This window comes from Plectropomus leopardus, chromosome 17, assembly GCF_026936395.1.
Source record: "Plectropomus leopardus strain MGB_pleo_1.0 chromosome 17, ASM2693639v1, whole genome shotgun sequence".
In the NCBI taxonomy this organism is placed as follows: domain Eukaryota; kingdom Metazoa; phylum Chordata; class Actinopteri; order Perciformes; family Serranidae; genus Plectropomus; species Plectropomus leopardus.
In genome coordinates, this window is record NC_142192.1 from 6,359,881 (window position 1) to 6,383,242 (window position 23,362).

The window sequence follows — 23,362 nt, forward strand, 5'->3', positions numbered from 1 at the left end:
CTACAAGATACAATCAATATCTATTCTATCAAAAAGGACATCAATTAGATTAAAAACACAAAACTCATTTAGCAAAGAGGTCGATAACAAAATCATGTTTGGGATTATCATTGTGTTTACTGAAGAACATAGCTTTCTATGGTTGTATACTGTAGGAGATTTATGTTTCAATTGGGTTGTAGATAATTTCCTCTGAACTCAGATCTGTCTGCATATGTGCGAAAACGAACAACTCCAAGTCACTGGAGTACTTGAAATACATATATTCTGCTGTCAGTGCAGAAGTATTATGTTATGGACTGAAACCATTCATTTCATCTGAAAATAAGACGTACTTCACGGAATACTTCACCCACAAAAGGACCATTTGTGTATCAATTAGTCAGTTTCCTTGAATATGCAGACTGTTTTTCTCTAATGACTCTAAGGAAAATGCCAAACTTACTGATACAATGATTGAAATGGGTACATATTTAACAGCAGCAAAACTGTATTAAACATCCATTTCCAACTAGTATGGAATGATCCAAGTCTTATTTATCCAGTCGTATGTTCATTGCTTCATCAACCACATGCACTATGCTCAGATCTTCCTATTTAAAACCAAACTAAAAGTAAAAATCATCCAATGCCAGAATCAAAGGTTGTTGTCAACTGGATGTGTTTGGGAAGTACTGAGCATCTTGAGTCAAAATGGACATTTGTTCCAAAAATTAAGAAATTCCCTCAAGGTGTTCCTATCATAACGCATTTATAAGAATGAGTCAAATGAGATCGTAGTAACCTTTACCTTTGACCACCAAAATCTTATCAATTCATGAGTCCAATTGGATTTTTGTGCCAAATTTGAAGAAATTCCTTCAAGGCATTCTTTAAATATTGTGTTCAGGAAAATGGGACGAATGGACATATAGCTGGACATATGAATGGACATTCGCACGTACGGACTACCATAATATGTAATGCCTCCAGCCACAGCGGTCACTGGCACAAAGCATCAAACAAAAAATGTCAAAAAATAGCATCTCATACAGTAGGAAGGTAAGGCATTCCTCCATGCAGCTTCTTAGAAACTGAAGCCAATAGACTGCATATTTTTGCATAAAAATCTATCCTTGCGCAGCTTGAATTTTGTGGATTTATTGTTCCAGGAGTGCTATTACTTTTTGAATTCTTATTCCCTCTCTGCATATCTCCCCAGTAAACATATTTACAAATCAGCAGAATGTGAGCTATGGGTGCTGGCAATCCTTCTTATCTGCTTCCCTTTCCACACATTCACCTGTAACCAAACAGCATTAAACTGTAATAATCTCATCTTTCTATTTTCCACTCTTGATTGCTACCTTCAGTTTGGGATTAAGTCAAAAACAGTAAATAAGGAATAAGAACACTTGCCTATTTGAGGGGCAGCAGTTAAATAATTACAATAAATTAGAGAAGACATTGGGCAAATCCTAGCTCTCCTTACTGCAGAGGTTCCTCACATGATGAATAGATACAGTAGTGACTCCCGGCTTCTTTGACCTTCTGAACAATACATTCCCAAACTTCTGCTGATTCTTAAAAAAAGGACATGATAACAAATGCAAAGTTGCTGAAGAAAAAGTTACAACAAAAGCACTGCAAGTAAGATACTTTGTTATTTCATTATCATGGAGGGTTGAAGCACAGTCAGCCACAAGCTCACGGGCAGATTCTGAAGCTACTGGTCCATGTCTGAGCTGAGTTGGACAGGAGATGAGTGTTCAACAGGCCCGCATACTGAGCATTTAAAGGCAAATCTCTGTTAATCACATATGGATGGAAAATAATTAGGGCTATCTACCCCTGGCAGAAGTCGATAGCCTGGGTGTTGAAGCAGGAAAAAACAGCTGCTGCAATAAATCGGATCTGATAATCCAATACACTGACTTGAACAAAAACCAGAACAGCTCTTCTCACAGTTGGTGACTATTTAGTAGGGCAGATTACAAAAGACAGGATAGATAAGATAGATAGATAATACTGATATATTTTTACATTTTAATATGTGGTTTCATAGATTATCATTTCTTATTACCTTATTTGACCTAAAAGAACTCCTGCTAAGGTGATTTCCAAAAAATGAGATTTCATTATCCTACTTATAACTTTTTATTCTACTACAACATCAAGGTGACTGTGAGTGTAGTTACAAAGTTGTGCTTTTGTTGACTCGGGCCACTGTCACAGTTCATAAAGTCGCTCACCTGTGTATTGTCAATAAAGGCATTCCGGTGTTCACAGACATCTTTAACAACTGGCTGGAGACATGCAATGTGCCAGCCTGCTTCAAAACGTCCCCTGTCATCCCCATTGCCAAAGACAAAACAGGGAACAGTACTGTTGCCCTGACCTTAAACCCCTGCAGTTCGCCTACAGAACTTACAGTCACTATGGCCCTCCATTCATCTTCCAGCAACTGGACTCCTCAGGAACCTACATCAGGATCCTGTTTGTAGGACTTATCTCTGCCTTCAATTCCAACTTTGCAGCTCGGCTGGAGGACAAACTCAGGCTCACAGACCTCCTGTCTGTCTAAAACATATCTCTGACTCTCAGATCATCATCATCAGCATCAGTTTCCTTCAAAGGTACACTCTCTTTCTCTTTGCTCTTCTTCCTGTATACCAACAGCTACACCAGTAATCACCAGTCCATTAAGCTCCTCAAGTTTGCAGATGACACCACCCTTATTGGGCTCATCTTTGGTAGAGATGGGTCAGCAGGTGGGAGATTGGCCATCCTGTGAGCTAATAGGACAAAACAACTTAGAGCTTAAAGTTCTCAAAACAATGGAGATGACTGGATTTTTGGAAGAACACAGCCCCACCCACCCCCATCGCACTGTGTGACTCTCCAGTGGACACTGTGGAGTCCTTCCACTTCATGGGATCCATCATCACCCAGAGCCTCAACTAAAAGCTGAAAATCAGCTCCATCATCAAAAAAACACAACAGAGGATGCTTCCTGCAGAAGTTGAAGAAGTTCAACCTGCCAAAGACACTAGGTGGGTCGTCATTAATCCTCAAATTGCACAACTTGATATTGAGAATGTCAAATACGGCGAGTGGAAACATATCGATTTCGAAAAAAAGTTTTTAAGCTCGCAAGAGGTAGTATTTTGGGTTATTTGAAAAAGCCAAATTGCAATGGAAAACCTTTTTTTTTCACTTTTATAGGTCACATGATGTAGTACAAAGAGTGTCAGTAGGAACTGGCTCCCTCAAGCACAATTGTGCATTGCCATAGTGTTTTATCAACATTTCGAAAGTATCGCTACCGTTTTGTGCAAACAGTAATGGAAACCCGCCTAGTGATGGTGCACTTGAACACTGCCCACGTTGAGTCCAACCTCACATCCTACATCATCATCTAGAACACTGCAGCCACTGCCAAGGGCAAAGACAGACTGTATCGTATCACTCACTCTGCTGAGAGGGAGATTGGCTGCAATCTGCCGGCCTTCCAGGACCCAGACGCCTCCAGAACCCTGAGGCAGGCAGATTGTGTCCGATCCTGCCCACCCTGGCACAAATTGTTTTTTTAGCACTCCCCTTTGGCAGCAGGTCAGGTCCATCAGGACCAAAACCTCACACCATAAAAACAGCTTCTTCCCATCTACAGCTGATTTTATCAACAAGGCCCAACAAGGGATCCCAACTGGCACATGCTCTTAAACCACCTCAATGCTATTCTCATATGTCTCTTAGCATAAAAACTGATAAAAAAAGGATACAGCTAGCAAGGCTCTCTCCAAAGGTAACATAATCTTCCTAACTTTAATCTAGAACTTACTAATTAACACATTATATCTCAATTGTATAATTTGTACAAAGGCTTAGGTGCTAACAGCTTGTGGTTTTATGGGCAAAGTGGTTCTGAGCTTCTCATCTTACCCTTCATACAAGAAAGCTAATGAACATATTTCCCAAATGTCTAACCAATGCTTTAACATATACCCAGTTTTTGAAAGATAGACGCACATATGCATCTAAGGCTAATGACGACCAACCCTGGGATAACCTTTCCTTCATTATGTAAATCTGGTATCTTCTCCATCCCTACAGGGAGAAACATCCCTTTACAAAGATGCTTTAAGTACTTTGACTATTTTCTTTTCTCTCATTTTGTAAAGCACTTCTAAAGATCAAACTCTCACATACAGTAATGCTGTTTCCAGTGAACATCATAACTAATTAAAGTTTTATTTTTTTTCTTCTTTGAATGGAAATTTCTTGAATGTATCATTATAACTAATTGGGTGCTATCTCGCTCAATGGTGTAGACTGCAGACATTCCTAGGGTGTATTGAGGCTCATTTGGTTTGATAAATATTACAACTGGCTTGACAAGCGAGACTTCCAACACATAATTGTCTTGGAGCTAATTAAAATAAAGGAAACAGTTTACATTACACAACTAACTAAAACTTATTTGATTATTTCTGTTAATGCTTGAAATAATTGGATAACCTTGACTCAACCCAAACAAACATTGTGCGTGGGTTCAGGCAGTAATGGGTAGAGTGCTGTGGCCATGTAAGGACAATACAGTCTAGAAACAAACAAAGGGAAGCACAACAAACTACAATGCTGCATGAGAAGTGCATTGTCTGAGAATGGTTTCAATGGAATACAAAGCCTGTATCACCGTCAAATATTTGCTTACTGGGATGGGATGGCACTCGAGAGTGCAGCAGCCACGCTGCACTGTAAACTATCCACATTTTCCTCCTGTGACATAATCTCAAAGAATGGAAAACCAAACAAGGCCACTGCAATAGCTCGCAGTGTCAATTACAGTCTGGAACGGCAACATCAACAGGTGGTGTAGGTGGTTGTTTGAGGAGGACAGATTCGGAGCTGGGGGAGCGGGAGGAGGTGGTGGCGACTGTTTTGACTCATCTCCAGAAAAATCATTAGTCACAAGTCATTAGTAAGCCTCCCCTGAGAGATCTACTGTAGTGTAGTCTAAACATGGCTGCTGTCATATGCCGCGCTGCACACTTACTCCCATTTCCCTGCCTCATTACTCTGCTCTGCCTCCCTGCCTCTTCTCTTAATATGTTCCAACCCTAATTATGCAAATGAATCCACTTTACCTTCAACATTAAAACTCTAATATGTGTAGATACCTTCAGGCACACTGGTGGAATTCCTGCCCAAGTCCTCGCCTGAAAGCCAAGTGAAGACGAGCGCGAACCGATAGTGCTGCTGTCGTTTTGCTGACGCCCACATTGATCCGTGTTTACTGAGGCGAAAACTTCCACTGACATGTTTAGCTTTCATGAGCTCGATCTTTGAAAAGAGACATTCCTTGTTACTATGTAAGATTGCCATTCGATACACTGATACGGTAAAATATGAGACAATGGCAGATGTTATAACAAATGAGAAACTAGAGTTATCAATTACCATCCAGCAGCACAGAAGATCTACAAAATCTGCACACTTTTAAGGTGGACACCAAAGATAAGTGTTACCTATTCAATTTCTGACCAGATATCTGGCCAGAAAATGATTTGTTTCCTGGATATTATGAAGACGCAGAGAAGTTGACCTTTGACCTTTTGGACCTAAAATGTCCTCACTTCATTGTTTTATCCTATAAGACATTTGTGTGAAATTGTGTCATAATTACATATGAATTGTTAAGTTATGGCCAAAAACATATTTTGTGAGGTCACACTGACCTTAATTTTGACCTTTAACCCTTTGAAACCTGGACTGCATTCACTTTTCTTGTCTCGCATTCAGACACCTTATTAAGTATTTAAAGATTTGAACCCAAAGCTAATTGGTTTGATGTCCTCCTAAAAAACACAGGAAATAGGCAATGAGCAACTTGGCAAAAAAAAGTCCTGCAAATTCAGATATAAAATTATGTTTTGGAATTATTTTCACGACATTTCCTTGTTGTTTTACTCTACTACTTTACTTTTCTTAACCTCGTCTTCTTCTTTTTTGTCCTAATTTCAATATTTTTTTAAAAAAACATTTTACTAGTTTCTTGGTAATTCTTGGGTCATTTAATTCTAATCACTTAATTCTTGAGTCCTGTTGGATGTTTCTGCCAAATTTGAGGAAACTCTCTGAAGGTCTTCTTGAGATTTCACATTCATGAGAGTGAGATGGATGCAAGGTCACAGTGACCTTGACTTTTAACCACCGTATTCTTTTGAAAATATTTGAAGAAATTTCATCAAGGCATTCTTGAGTTATTGCATTCATACGAATGAGATATGGATGGACGTACGGTAAAACGAAAGGATGGACAGACACCCTGTAATATAGTGCCTCCACAGAGGCATAAAAACCCCAAAATAGGAAAAAAAAAATATTGGATCTTCAATGACTGTATGCATCTGGAGGAAAGTTTTACCTTGAGAGCTACACAACAAACCTCACACAGCTAATGATCAAAGTGTTAACAGTTACAAATTGCTGTTACAACCATGATTACTCTGACAACAAGCTGTCTTTATAAAGGCAGGGGAAGCACCTCTGTTTTCCCATTCCGCCTCGCTTTTGTGTTTTGAGCTTGCCATCATGTGGGAGGTTGAAAGCTGCAAAAATTGCTCCTGATGACGCACATGCAGCAGTGACTAGAAGAGGATTTCCCAGGCATGAACCAAAGTGGTGCTGCAAAAGAAAATGTCATTTTATGTAAAAAAGAGGAGCGCAACAAAAGCCCTGCCTGCACACCCACACACAATCTGCTGCTGCACGGTATTCCTGCTGCTGCTTTTTTGTTTGTTGAGGAGATAATAGAACTCACAGACGCTCTGTGGGGTACAATCATTTTATATGGCAATTATGTCCAAGACAAATTAACCCCAGGGCACTTAAAAAGTCTATAACTATTTAGTGAGTTGTCTGCGTAGGATACTAACAGCACAGGGAGTTTATGTAACAAACTAATTGTGTTTAAAGTCCGAAGGAGAAGAGTTTGACTGAAATATTGCAAGGAATACTTTCCATTTACATTATACTATGGTCATGGACAATGCATTTCTCACTGGCAGGCGTCTTTTATTTCATATTTCATAACACTTCAAAAATAAACAATAAACAGTTTTTACAGTTGATCTACATCAGTGTGCATTGGAGCCCAACTCATAGTGAATTTCTGAGGGCAAATCCTATACCAGTATTTGAGAGTTAATAAAATTCTCATAATAACACATTGGTGGACATTAAAAACCAGTGTGACAAAGCAGGATGTTTTACAGTAAATAGCTAATGTATTACAAACTCTGCAACACAAACTTTAATCAAATTGTAAAACTATGCCATGCTGATCAAATATAAACCAAGATTCTGGTACTGTACTGTCTAGTTCTCGCCTAACATGTTTCAGAAACATATTTTATTGCCCGGTTTAGCTGCAATACAAAAATTTGTGAATAGGAAGTGAGCACTGAACTGTTTCCTGTATTGTAAAATACCAGAGACAATAAAAACTGAGAAGCACATATCAAATATTCTGTTACTGTACTGCATATATATCAACTAAAATATCTTCAGAAACATATTTCAGTGCCCTGTTTAGCGTTAATATGAGAATTTGTGAACAGGAAGTGGGCGTCAAAATGTTTCCTGAATTGTAAAAAAAAAGTCTGAAAATACTGAGATCAAACCGTAAAACTAAGCAGCATTGATCAAATATTAACCAAAATTATGTTACTGTATTGCCCTTTTCTTGCCTAAAATGTTTCAGGATCATATTTCAGTGCCCTGTTTAGCTGTGATATGAGAATTAGTGAATAGGAAGTGGGCACCATACTGTTTCCTGTAATGTAAAAAACTGGAAGGCAAAAAAACTGAGATCAAATAGTAAAACTAAGCAGCGCTGATCAAATATAAACCAAGATTAAAATACTGTACTGTCTATTTCTCACCTCAAATGTTTTAAGGAACATATTTTAGTGCACTGTTTAAGTGATTTTGAGATTGTTTGTTACCAGTTTGCGGCCATATTATTTCCTGTGTGGAAATGGAAAAGCTCACATTATGTCACCCACCAGTGGGAGCTTTTCTTGGTCTGATGCAGTGCAGTGCATTCTGGTAGTTGCGAGTTTTCTACCTCTTGAGAATGCAACAGTTCTTTTTCTCGTTTTGATCATTTAGCACCAATATCAAAAGTATTATGCATATTTCTGCTGCATAGACCCTGATCATTATCAACATAATCTTTATCACAGCGTGGAAAAACAGCTCTCAAATCAATGCAGTCAGCTCAATTGAGCTGATGTGACTCAACGTGATTAATGGAGAAATAATGTGACATCTCTCTAACAACTTGAGTCAGGGTCAAAGAGAATTACCCTATGCTAAGCGATTCAAGTTCCTTGCTTCTGAATTAAACCAGCCTGAACTGCATTACCCCTCTAACTTGTCCGCCATCAATCACCCAAATAACGCAGGTACCCACTCGCTCCATCAGTCTGAGCCCCATCCATCCTTCCTCTCTTCCTCCTCTTCTAGATCTCTCAGTAAGCCAGTGGAACTCTTTGTATCCTCCACACCTGTCCACCGGCCACATTCCATCTCAATTACTCACTCTGTCACTTCTCAACTCTATCACAAGTCACCCTCCTCTTTCCACTCCTCATTCATTTTTACCCCTAAGTCTATAACCCCCATCTCTATCCTCATCCATCTCAGCACTTCCTATCATTGTTCCTTCATTAACACTGCCAGCTCAATCACTACAATTTTTCATTTTACTGTACTTTCTATTATTCGTATATTCTGCAAATGCAGCCCAGTTTCTACAGTTGGCAATATTTTTTACAAGCTGTCATGAGTGCTATTTTTATTGATCAAAAAAAGCACAAAAAGCATCGATCTGGAAAAACAGACGACTTGGCCGCTCAGTTGAGCAAATCTGATTTGATTTGTAAGGAGCAGTAAGCTGCAAAATCTTCTTTTTTTTTTTTTGTCCCAACAACTTTGGTGCCAAGTGCTCACTGTGGTGTTTGTACTGAATTTCCATGAAATCATGCCCATTTGTGTTTATCTCAGACAACCCGCTGCGGCTGCTGAAAAATTAAAACACATTACTTCCTCTACACCAGGCTTTGCCAACACCAAGAATGAAAGAAATTCACAGACTTTTGTTTCATGTTAATTGGTAAAAAGTAATCAAACAAGCAATCATATAATAATATTGTAAGGTATACATTAATTGGTTAATTTAGTTTGAGAATGTAATATAGAAAAAAATAATGAATGCTGGGAGCTATCAATTATCTCTATGATAGATAAGTGAAGTTAAATAGCTCTACAGGCCATCAAGCAGGACATCAAGAGACAGCCAAGGGTGTAATAAATGTCTTCGAGTTAATAAGAGTTTCAGACTAAGCCACACAGCAGTGATCAGACTCATACATTACAGGACACATCCGTATCAGAGATTGAAAAGATTTCTATAACTTTCTGCAAGTTTTGTTCTTGATAAAACATACTGGTTCTTTCAAAAATGTCTAAAGTTTTTGGAAGAAAATCAGAGGAATATAAGATCTCATCCCACCTCTTTAACTGAGCCCTGCAGACATAATGTTAAGCTTGTATTGAACAGGTAAGAGAGATAAGTTATTATTCTTCAGAATTTCATAAAACAAGCCTCTTTTATACCACTACTGGTCTGCATTTTTTTAGCAACACCCATTCAACATAGTGTCATTGTGTAATTACTTTTCAATATACATTTGATTGTTGGTGGTGGGGTCTGCCATTCCTTGCTTGATTTGAATTGCGTACAAATGTCAGATATTTATAGGAAACAATGCTGCATATAAATCAACATTACTGTTACAGTCCTATCCAAGCTGTATTGAAGGAGCTCTATATGAAATTTAGATTGTATGAATGTATGAGACATGGAGGTGGCTGAGTTGGCGGCTAGCAGCTAACGGTGCTAACTCCATAAACAGCGCTTTAACAATGGCAAGAGTGAGAGCTTACGGAGCTGACCTGGGGGAACCGCAAAGTTGCCTTAGTGCTAGGCTTATAAGCAACAATGCTATACCAATATCACTGGTAACCACTGTATGTGTGCAGTGCAAAGAAGTGGAGATGCAAATCATGGTAAAATGCTATATTAATGCTCTGAATGTTGCATAAAAACCCTTTAAGTCACTTCTATTGCAAAGAGAACATGTCCTATTATTAAACAACACTTACTGGTTGTTACCAGCATTTACCTATGATGTTATAGAATACACCATGACTGAAATCTTAAGGACTATTAATTCAAAGAACACAGTTGGGTGTTCCCGACTCCAAGATGTATGTAATCATTCAATCAACCTTTTTGATGGGTGCTTTGACCCAACATTCATATCTTGGGAGAAAAGTAGCAATATAAATGTAAATGTAATGCAATTTTCCTGATGTTACCGTCAATTCAGACTAAGTAGGGTCAATTTTTAGCCATGTAAGGTTGCCTTAGTCATTTAATTGAATGGCGAACAGCTGCCAAACTGGTCAGAGTTCCACTTGCTGCTCTCAGCTGGGTGATGAAAGAATGATGATAAATGAATAAATCCCAAGGTTAATCTCAGCATTTATTATACAGTACTGCTGTCGACCCTCATGTCCTTGATGTTAAAACTTCAACAAAGCCCTTTCTGGATCACAGTCATGGATAAAACTAATGCAAAACAATTCCACTATACAAGGTCTTTCGACTAACACATAAACAGAAGCTGAATAAATCTTACTCTATCAAGCACCGCTCAACATCTGGCTATTTGTTTGCCATCTGTGCATGGACTAAAGTGGTGTTGTAGCAAATGGGAGCTTGTTACAGTTATTGCTGTACACCTGTACAACCTAATGCAATCTGATGCAAGAAATGTGACATTTGTGAAGCTTATAAAATTCATTTTTGTTGACATTGACAGAAAGGTTTCAGCCCTATGGTCACAATTGAAGATTTTGTTTCTAATGATGGCACTACATTACACTACACTTGCAATAGAATTTTTGGCAACCATAGGAATGATGACATTATGGATATACTGTATGGTTTTGTTGACAATGCATTGCTTATGTTTGGATGTTATGTTGGATAGGTAGAGCACAGCAGAGGGTTGTAGTGAAATATATGAATGGATAGAAACTGAAAGGAGTGACCTCATGGTAATAATAAATGAAGCAGTAAAAGACAAGAATGAAGTAGTCTCCATGAATAAACAGTGCTATCCCAGATATGTGGTGGTAAGATTATACTCTAATCTGATATTACAATGTGAACTATGGTATTTTGATACATCTGATACACCAAATGTGTTTAAGTTACCTGCTGGTATCATGAGAGTAATGCCAATGCAAAGCCAGTGACAACTTTTTTTTTGTTTTCCTAGACACACAAATTAAACAAAAAGGGCAAGAGAAACTTCTGCATAGGGCAGGTGGTGGTTGCGGTTGATGGGTAAAACAAACATGGACTGTCAGCCAGGAAATGTCATTTTTTAGGAGGAAATAGTTGGTGTGACAGGTGATTGTGACCAGCCTTCTGAAGAGATGTGACTGAATACTGTCCTCTTATGTCGTCTTCTATCAAACTGATCAGAAGACATGACAGACAGACTCATGAATGATATTATCACAGCGATATGATGTCATGGAAATCATCAAAGACTTATTTTTTTCCCAACAACCTCTGACATAAGGTCCATTGATATTTTGGCAAGGGCAAGTTGAGAGGGTTTAACAGGCCGTCTGAGCTCTGCCGCCCCCGTCTTCCCATCAGAACTTTCATAGGGGAGGAGACTTTATTGTCTAAATGTCAATAGAAGGTTAGCAAAATCTTGTTAAGGAGTGAATATCAGATGCAATTATACAGGAGGCTTGAGGCAGACCTCTGTGCCTCTCAGCCAAGGTCTAATTACATAGAGCAGGTTTGGCTGTGTTTGATATAATTAAGAGGTAGAAGAGAGGCTGTGTCACTGATGAGGACAGAGATCAGAGCATCAGGCACAACCTGTTGATGAAGTACTATCATCCAAAACACTTCACTATTTTATTTTGGTAATTTAATGCAGACAATAATTTTTCTTAATATTATAGTGTGTATGCAGATGCTGGCTTGTCTAATGAAGGATGGGGTCTAACCTTGAATGCATAACAGAGTTGTCTCTAATACATTACTGTTACTTGCAAATGAAAATCTAAAAAACTCTAATGTACCTGAAAGACAGATGAAGTGAGACCCATCAATATCATGGAAAAGAAGCAGCGCATAAAAAGCAGTTATTTCTTCAATCCATTTTCCTTTTCGCTCATCCCTCCTTTCCCTTGAATTATTTAATTTTAATACAAGCTGCGTAAGTGCTGGCTCTGAAATAGCTCAGACTTCTAAAAACAGCCAATGAGGGCACCAAGTTACCAAAACCCACTGAATGATTTATGGATTTCTGTAATAATAAGCGAAGGCTGATGTATTTTGAGGGTCTGGATGGAGACACTGAAACAAGGCTCTTAAAGTGGTCTAGACGGAGGTTTTCTGGGAGACAGTCAAGAGACAAAACATAACTTAACAGACGTTGTGGCCCTAAACCGCGGTTGAACTCTACTGGGTCAAACATACACTGTAGGATGTAAATATTGGTATTCAGGTAGCTTCAAACAACACAAACTTTCTTGCATTACATATTCTCCTAGCTACCTTTCCACTACTCAGTCAGTGGGTGCGTGTCCACTTCAATATATTTGTATTTTCATGCTTCCTTACAATTTGCACCGGCTCCGTCAGAGCATAAGAGTGAAGAAAACCAAAGCTTATGTGCTGCGGGGCGAGAAGGCAGGAAGGTTCCCATTGTGCTTTCCTCTTCTCCAGCAGATATAAATAACTTTGTCTGCAATGGGAGGCACAGGCTGATGGTCCATCACTGCAAATGAGACAAAAGTCTAAGGCTAATTTAATGCTATGCCATTGGTTTAAAATTAAATAGTCTTCCAATGTCTGAAGAGAAAGAGAGTAGTGAGAGAGTAGTGTCAGGAGTCTGGCTTTATGGGGCTAACAAAGACGTAATGTTGTTGATACAAGGCATTACTGTTATATAGAACCCTACTGGCTGCAAATGTGGTCATTTTCACAACGTAGCAGGAGTATATACATTTGTGTGGGATTTAGAATGTATAGATGAGGTAATAAAAACATATTTGATATACAGTGTATGGAAGCTATTCTGATGCCAGCTGGGCTGGCAGTATGGACCTATAGGGATGGAAATTCCGCTGAGTTGGTGAGTTTGTCCAGCACTTTGATCCATTCGAAGAGCATTTTATAGGACTGATATAATGCATATAATCTGTGATGATTTCAATTAGCAATGAACTACAAAATATTAAGAACATATAGATATTGGAATTGGAAGATGAAGGAAAAAAAAACATATTTTTATAAAAAGTAATTAACACCTGTTCATACGAGAAAGTATACATAAAGTTATAATATCTTTATAGGAGTAACTCAATATTAGTTTGAGACTTCATACAAAGTTGGCGACTATTCAACAGCTCCAGGAACGAGGCGGAGGAAATGGATGGCCTGGGAGCCTGGGGGTTTGCTGGTAGATTTAGGGAGTTGAGGAGGAAGTTTTTGGAAGGTAAAACTACCAACGGACATTTTGGCTGGTTGCCAGGGCATGGCAAGCTAACGACTATCAGGATGTGCCACTTCCTTTCCAGAAGCACAGCTACAGGCTACAGCAAAGCTACAGTTAGGGTTTTTTTTTGTTTAAATTTAAAAAAAAATGGGGTAATAGCTGCGCCCGAGTCTTTTCGGGAAAATTTGGCTGTTCATTCTGGCATCAAATATTGGTGACATTCTTATGCAAACACAAATCAACAAGCAACAAGAAACAACAAGCACTATCAAGGTCAGCAAAATAATTAAGGTCATGTCTATATATCAAATTATATGTCAAAATGCAATAATTGTGACAGGCCTAAATATCGCTACGAACAGACATTCATGGTTCCCAGGGATGGATCCCGTAGACTCCCCTGACTTCTATTCTAGTTTCTAAGTTTCTCAACATCTACTACATGGATTGGCCCCAAATCTTGTCCACACATTCATGGTTTCCAGGGGATGAATCCTCGCGTCATAGGTGATCCTTTTTTTTTTTTTTTAATATCTCTACTGCATAAAAGAGGTTCATATTTGTGGTTTTAACAGCATCTCTGGTTTACCGTGGCAGCATGAGGATGTCCGTCTTTTACAACATATAAATACCAAATAAAATTACAGGGGTGCCTTTGTTATAAATTGAATCTAAAACACTCAGTTAGAAGTTACGGATGTAAGTCACTGCACTTCTAGAGGAGCTACAAACCCCCGATGACCCATATAAAGCTGGTATAACATTTGATTTTTTACTACAGCAGCAGTTGCTATTGCATAGACATACATGGCAACTGCTAAAGTGCCTTTCAATCAGGTATTTTTTAGTGACTAGTAGTTGGTATTTGTGCTGCTGGTTCATAGAAATGTCATTATTAAAAATGAAAGCAAAGAAAAGCTACTTGACAGCTAAAAGCTTCCGCTTGCTGGGAATTTCTGAGTTACATGAGAGCTTCAGAGTTGCTTCACATCTAAAAATCTGGGGCTAGGGCCAAGGTAAAAGGTTACCCATTATATGATGTGGGAGGAAAGAGCCAGTTGGTATTAAAAGAAAAAAAAATCTATTGGATCTAACATTGCCATATCTAATCATGCAACAGCAAGTTAAATTGAACTGGTCTCCGTTACTGCATGTCAGTCAAATAACCTGGGAGTGGGAGTAAACATGTCTCTTGGGTGATCTGGACTTATATTTTCTTATCATCTGATCCACTACCCTGACTTCGGTGTAGTGTGAGAGGAGTCTGACTGGCAATGCATATTAAGTTCTGCATGGACGCTCCTGCCCATGCAGCATTACACCAAGGCATGCAGACATGCGTGACAGACAAGCGCAGGAGTAAGACAAAAATCTCTCTGACAGCATGTCTGCTAAGTCTACTGAGGGCTGACAGCCGAGCCCAGACTGCATTTCTCAATGCGGCCTTAACGACTGCTTAAGATGTTCTGTGTCTCTTTGTGCCCGTCGGATTGGCTCAGCAAATTTTCTGGAAGTTTGGATTCAGTCGAAAGCAGCAGAGATGCCAAGACTGAGACATCTGGCCCTTTTCCTGGCACTAACACATGCAAGCGTCTCATGTGCTAGTGCTGCCCCAAGAAGTCTCACATGCCTAGATTACAAAGTGCATCGCTGTCAAGTATCACTTCGTATATCAATATCTGTGCATTGTGCTATATAGTAAAATGTTATTGTACATTCAATTCAAATACAGTTACTGATGACAGTAATAATTTAGCTTTGAGACCTTTGTTTGCCAGAATGAATGGCACACATAAGATGCAGATTGTAGAAAACTACTGAAAAACAGGAAAACTACTATGGTACAAAAACAGCTGTGCAGTGCAACAACAGTTTCCCTGCGGTATTTCTCTGTGAGCCTCTTGCAGCTATCACTGCTTGAAACAACTGCAGCTTAAAGTTGTTTCGAAGAAGATTACGTTTTCATCAGGACAGTGACCCTTAGCACTGAAGCTGTGCTGTTTCTACCTTAACACCAAGGGGGATCAAAGAGTGTTGAATCAAACTATTTTCCCAGACCACAACTTCAAAAACTTGGAAGAGGTCAAATATCCTGTAATATCAAGAGATTCTCCAGAGCATTTTTTTATTTTTTATTTTCAGTTGACTCATTCTTTTTGCTCACTGGTTCAATATATTACACAAAGTTACAGATACACTCAGATAAACTTCTTAGTAGAACTAAACACTGCCCTCAGATATATAATGTCCTTCCAGCTCACAGTGCCTCACACGGTTTTAATATTCAAAATGGGGGCGTTTTAAGTAATTTTCATTTTCAAGTATTCACATTAAAATGTTATTGTATTATACAGAGTACTCAAGTTCTTGCCAAAATAAAATCTAATGAAAGAAAAGGAACGTAAATTGTCCAAGAATAAAGAAAAAACAAGCATGATTTGATATTTATCTACTGAACAACCAAGCTTCACTTTCTCTATAAATCCAAAGTTAACATAATTAAAATGAGCAAACCATCAGTTACTTCCATTACATAAATTAGACCCAACACTAAGAGACCATCTCTGGAGCAACTAACAGTTCAATGTTTATCCCTAGCACCACCCCCATTAGAACGAGCCAACATCCTAACCCTAACTATTTGGATCTGGGTTATTTTGGTCAATTACTTAAAAGTATCGAGTACCAATTGGTGACCCCCTTAAGTACCACTTAAAGTCTCTACAAAACCAATGGGTGGGCGCAAACGAGACCAAACAATGCTCGGATCATGAATATTCTTCCATTCTACCAAAAAAAAAGTAGAATTGTTTTCAGACAGAGTTCAAACTGTGATCACTGACCCTGGAATAGAAAGCACAGAGAAATTTCTGCAAAGAAAAGAAACACCTTGAAAACACTACCACACATATGGTCCTCAGTGTGAGTAAAGCTATTTTGGCATTGTAACATGGCCGTTAGTGACTCACTTCCTCTGCCAACAGTTTTCCTTCAGATCCGTGGGGTGAAGCTTCTGACCTTAAGGTCAAAAATCCAAGTTTAAGATTCTTCAGAGATGAGAGACCAAAATAAGTACTGGATGCTGCTACGGTTGCTGAAGGTAACAGAGTCCTAAATAAACACCTAGGGAGCACTAAGCACTAGATTTTATTTATTTTTTTAACCTCCTACTGAAGTGTGTCGGAAAAATAAACAATCTCACAGTATTCTCCAAAATCTGTTACTGCAGGCATGTGAGCCATTCAGTGAAGGGGCAGCTCAAGGCGGGATGCAGATGTTTGAGTTATTTGTTTCATCGCTTGGTGACAGCTGATATCTGGGACTTCTGTTCAACCACAGAGACACACAGAGAGAAACTGTGAGGAAACGCACCCAGTATGATGAATGAGTGAGACAGGAACAAGATTAGGAGTAGTCCACTGAATAAATGAACAAATTAATGAAGTGAGAAAAAAAGAACAGGCGGCTCGACGTTGCCAACGCCAACATGTTCCTCTCCTTCTAAATAAAAAGTGCTGCTTCTAAGAATAGCTGCACTCGCCTCTGGTTACGGGCTGCGATCGCCATCATCATTAGCACCCTCATGGTGTGATTCTCAACATAGCACAAGTTGCAGTGTGACTGTGGGGGATGATGGTATGTTGCTACCTTGTCCTGCTTTGTTCACAAGATTCTGACATCCCTCTGGCGGTATTTCACTCAGTGCTTGGGACTATATTACAGTTAAATGTACCCTCTTTTGTGCCTGGCATTTAGATGCATCATGGGGGAATTGATAATATTCAAGTCGATGCAAAACCTGGGGTAAAATTCAGCAGCGTTAAGTGTACCGGGCGCTCAGAAGTAGTCATAGCTGCCTCAGCTGCCACAGCTGAGTATAGTTTCACATACCCTGCAGCGATGATATGCTGGTGCAGGTATGGGTAACTTGCCAAGGAGATTTGCAATAACAGCTCATCACTGTGCTCAGTCACAATTTGTCACACTTAGATATTTTTTTTTCCTATCAGATTTTGTGGCTATGAGGATCTGTAAGAAATAGACCTACATTTTGGGAAATACATTCATACCCAAGGCATGCTGCACTTTCCCAGGAATGTAACTACATGGGCTGTCAACCATTATTTTTTTACTATTAACTGCAGAATTTCTATAATTAATCACAATTATTTTTTCAATTCTATTATTTTGCCTTTCAAAACAGCTTGGAAGTCCATGTTGACAAAGTAACTGAGTAATCAAATGACAGCAAAACACTGCATGGGATTAGGATAAAGTGGACATGTCTGTAAAGGGAAGACTCATTGGTACCCAAAGAACACATTTTCACTCCTATCTGAAGGTCAGAGGTCAAGGGACCCTGTGAACTGGCCATGCTGTTTTCCATAGACAAAATTTAGCCTAAGTTTCCCAAGAGACTAGCATGACATGGATTCTCAGCCCAGTAAAGCCTCTTAAAGACAGGAATGTCAGCCGATGCTTATGCGATTAAAAAAAATAAATAAATAAAATCAATGTGTAAATTACAGATCTAAATCCCATTGCCATTGATGCATTAATGCTGACAGCACATGTCTCCGCTACGCAGACCCCCTGTTCAGGAGTGTAAGCTGAAAAAACATTATGTGCCTTTTATTTACTTTATTTTCACAAATAAGAATTAATAAATTGGGATGGCAATAAAATTGCCCAAAGATATCATTTGAAGGCTAATTTAGGCCATGCAAAATGGCATTGGCTTATGCTAGTAATGTTAGCATATTGTATTTGTAAAGAAAACAAGTCTAGCAAAAGACAGTTGTTGTGTCTGTGAACTGTCACTAATTCACTAAATGTTGCTGTTACGTAGATATTTATAGATATTAGGTTTATATTTTTTCAGACTCTCCTGACATTTCACCAAGGTCTATGGTATACGACAGTAAGTGTAAGTGGCAAGTTCACCACTTTCCACAGGCTCTTTTGGCTTTTATAGTCTAATAAATAAAAAAAAATAAACTCACAAAATGTCTAGAAATGAAATTTTCTTAGTCCTATATTCCTTATTAAACAGAAAAATAAAATATAGAAAAGTTTATTTTTAAAGTCTATGCTCTATCCAATTTTCTCTAGCACCCAAACAAACTTTCATGGACTTTTTTTTGGCCATTATATTATTTGTTTATATTTGTATTAATTTTCCAAGGGTATAAGGATAGAGGGTGTTTTTTGTACACATTTTAAAGACCTTCGAGACAGACTCTGGGCTAAATCAATAACCTTGACTTCCTATTGGTTATATTAACATTTCAATCACAAAACTTCAAAACTAAAATACAGAAATGTGGAAATGAAAAGATTCTCTGTGCATATCCCCGCAGTATTCAGCTGAGAGACACATTGGTTCTTTCTGATGCTATAACAATGTTTCCTGGCTGTCTAATCAACCTGCAGACATTTTTCATCTGTGGCCGCTGTTCTAAAGATAATTTGGGGGGATAGTAGTTCGATGACTGACAGCAAAATGTTTTAAATTTTGGTTTACGCCATTCTAATTGAGATGCAGGGTCACCTTTATGCCCCAGAAAGAAAAAACATCTACGTGTGGAGCTGAGTGTGGAGGGTATAGCCAACCCTAGCACCATGGGAGTTTGGTCTATTATCAGATCAGCAGTAGTCAATTTCTTCAAGTGCTTTTCTCACTTCTTTTGTCCTCTCCCTCTCTTGTAACTTTGCAACAAAACAGACATTCAAGTTGGTTAAGCAAAGAGGTTCATTCTCGACCTTGCAACACATATTTGTGCTAAAATATTCTTAACAGTGTTGCCTTTTAAGGTTATTTTTGGTGCTTTTGACCACATCTGACCTTGAACACCTACATGCTGCAGGCAAATGCCCTGGAAAAGAGACTGAATGAACACCAGAAACAGACAATATCCATCCATGAACCCCAGACCCAAAGTCATGGACAAGAGTCCGTGTATGACCAGAGAATAATCAAGGAGGGTTGTAATATCTGACACCAGAGACCATCTTTGAACTGAAGCAGGGGTTAGTACCTGCCCCCAAAAACAACTACTGGTCATCACATGATTGAAATTTCCATTTTTAGATCACATGATTCTATTTGCTGACAGATGTCATACCATGGATATATTGACAGCTGCTCAGTAGCACAGGAAGCAAGAAAAGCACTTTTTCCGCGTTATGAAAGTACTCAGATTATGAGGCCCATGAGGTTTGCCCATTAGAGACTTTTGGCGACCGAGCACAGCCGAACAAGCGAGTAACTTCCGCCGACGGAGCGATTGCCTTCCGGTTTAGCGCTTTGCTATCTTGAATGTTGAAGGTTTTATTTTTGCTGCTCTTTTAGACTTTCCAGATGTTATTGAAATGGATGGCTTAAATCTATATGGTGAACTAAGTCATTTTGCGGGACTTTTGAGGCTCACAAAAAAATCCACTGATTTACAGACATCTCTTTGCCAATGTAAGTCAATGGGCAAAAAGTATTTCTGGGCCTGTGGGCATCACGTCATGGACCTGGATGATGTAATTCCACTTTTGGCCACTATGTAAAATTTGCTTTAGAGCCTGGTGCACCTTCTGGGGGCTTTCGTCATACAGCCGAAGCTCCAAAAGAGCTAGTAAGTAAACCTTAAGTTTAGAATCTTCCATCAGAAATTGAAGTTATTGTACTGATTAACATACAGTGGTACCTGTAGAAAAGATGACTGCATATGAAACATAATGACCTGCCCAAACTGTGAATATAATCCCACTGTTTTACACAGTATTTCAACATACAGTATTTTTCATCCAATGTCATCAACAGAGGAGATGATAGTGACTCAGGCATTCATCTGCTCCCAGGACACAGTTTGACATGCTTCCATTGCTCATAGCAAGAGCAGCTGACGAGGCCAGAGTATCACTTGGGAATTTGGGTCAGACTTTTTTCCGAACCTTCAGAAAACCATAAGAAAAACATTAAATATTTGTTTGACCATGTGGACAGGGGGTTTGGAATAAAGTTATGAAATTTGCAGGGATCATAACTCTCATTTTTAAGAACATATGACATTGTAAAAAAAATCTTTTTGACAAACAGTAAGTCTGCCATTTGGGATTCTGTGATTTTGCTTCCATTTCATGAACAAATGTTTAAGGTCTTTAGGATGCACAAAAACTCTTTGCACCGCCATTCAAAACTAGTAATAAACTCAGTATGCTAGTTTAATTGGGTTTAGCGACAGGGCTCTATGCTGCCCTCCACCTACTTTTAGTTCTTAAAAACATTTTTGACATTTTGGGTATACTCAAAAACTGATGAAACGAGGTGTGAAAATGTACAGTGATTGGCTTTATGTGTGTTTGTTGGACTATACAGTGTCACCTGAAGTGTGGAAGGTCTCAGTTGGGGCAAAGCTACTCTGGAATTCACAAAATATGGTACGTACATTCCTTTATGCCTTACGTGTTTCTTTTTCTCAGTTATGTTTTCTATTACCACCTTTGCTGGAGTGAAGGGATGTATTTTTCCTGTTCTGAGTAATAATCCATCTTCACTGAGCCTCCTAAATGTCATGGACTTTATCACTACAGTGGCTGGTATATTAACAAAAGCTACTTTAAGTTGTCTTACAAGACTAATATGTTTACTGCTCAGCAAGGTCCCGAAAGGCAAGGCTGCTTATGTCAGAATGTCACTTTGTTGCACATGCTGTGCCAGTTAACATTTTCACTTCTCATTTTAACCCCTCAGTCCTCCACCTCTAAAGTCAATCTGTGTTTGTCAGTCCTTTGAGACTACACCTTGGATTTTACAGCATGGAAATTTTCCACAGGGCTCCCTTGCCATAAATATGATGCTGCTTGTACAAAAACATGACCGTGTTGGCAGCTACTATTTTAAGAGGTTGGCGTTTAAGGCAACACTGCCAATAATTGCAACTGTGGAATTACTCCAGGGGGGCGTTAGGTAGAAAGACAGAATATAGCAAGATGATTCATGAGCTAATTAGTGCTGGCCATTAAAAACACAGTTCATATTGCTAACAAGATGTGGTAAATTTGTCAGGTCTGACAGGCAGTCAAACAGAAATAAAACAGTGGCTGATGGCATCCAAAGATTGGTTTGTTTGCATATGCCAGTTCTTAATGGTATCTCACCCTGACATGCCACTGCTGTTCTATTGGCACGTGGTACATAAAAACAGCATCTCCCTTGTGTTCCACTGGTAGGTACTCTGTAGCTGGTAGCTATAATGCCTGCCAGTAGAAGAGCAGGTCCTCTAGTCATAGTACTATACCACTAACAAATGTCATATAGGGGCATATCATGGTTATATGATGATGAACTGTGGTACCTGCCAGTGAAAGACAAGGGACAGTCAACAATGACATCTCATTTGGAATTGGCAAATTACCACAAAAACAAGGTGACTGAGGGGTTGTGAGAAAAAAACCCTATTTGGCAAATTTTTGATTTGTGAGATTGGGCTGTGTAAATAAAACTGACTTGACTTAACTGGTTTGCCTATTAAATGATGATGTTGCCTGAATGCATTGATAGATGATTAAAGAAGAGGAGAATTTTATCCTTCTCTATGAATACATTATTTTCTTAGTGTTTTTTAATTGAAGTTTTAGACAAAAATGGAACCTTTTCGCCAACAAAACATTAACACTAAGAAATCGAGAGCTTTAGCTGAAATTCTAACATGCTCACAGTGGCAGTGCTAACAGGCTGGTGGGCAGCATCAATGTTATTTTCTTCAGATTATTTTTGTTGCATTTCCCCTTTTTTGATGCAGGACACTTGGTGGTTTGGGGTATTTGATATGCATTAAAGGTCCCAGATCAGAAGACCAGAATGAAACCCAGAATGTTGCAATTAATTAGTATGTATGGTAAACACTTGGCTACCAAGGTGCTCCAGCATGTATAATGTTAACTATTTTCACAATCTTAGATAAGCACGTTAACATTGCTAACTGGCACTAAACACAAAGGACAGCAGAGGCTTATGGGGATGTCATTAGTGTTACAAGGATTTGATCATAAACCAAAGTCATCGATAGATTACATTTTTGACCTGATAGTGGTGCTAGGTGAAAGGTCAAGAGATCAGAGTTAGTCATTCTCTGGGGACCATGAATGTCAAGGCAATCCATCATTAAGTTGTCAAGATATTTCGCCCTGAGTCACAACCCCAAGTTGGCCCCAGAAGAAATGTCAGGGTCAACAAAGACAGTCGGGTTCATTCTCTACGCACCATGAATGGATGTGAAAAATGTAATGAAAATCTATGCAACAGCTGTTGGGACGTTTTATTTTGGACCAAAGTGGTACACCGACTGACAAACCAGTATTGTCATCTCTCAAGCCATGCTGCTCGCATCATCCCATAAGAAAGATCTGTATAGGATGATATACAGTTTCTACTTTGCACTATTTATTGTTCCCCTTGTAACCAGAGTGCACCTATTAACTGCAATTTTCTGCTAGTTATAGAGCTATAAGAGTACCTGAATTATTGGTGGTGCTTCCTATATTTACAGCCACCAGCCCAGTGGGGTCTTGCACATCTGTTTAAGACCTTGCACATGTTTTAATGTATTTTCCTATAAACATGATGAATGATGGTCCAGCGGGTCATGGTTGAGGTAACACCTTTGGCTCATTTTCAGACAGGAAAAGCCCCAGTGTGAGTTAATGTATACACCAGGGCAAGGTGA

At 38.9% G+C, this 23,362-nt stretch overlaps 1 protein-coding gene across 3 annotated transcripts in view; it reads right to left on the minus strand.

Moving 5' to 3' along the window:
• The window catches only part of trappc9 (trafficking protein particle complex subunit 9), a 250,147-nt gene that overhangs the window by 18,418 nt on the left and 208,367 nt on the right, over positions 1-23,362 (minus strand). The window lies entirely within an intron of this gene.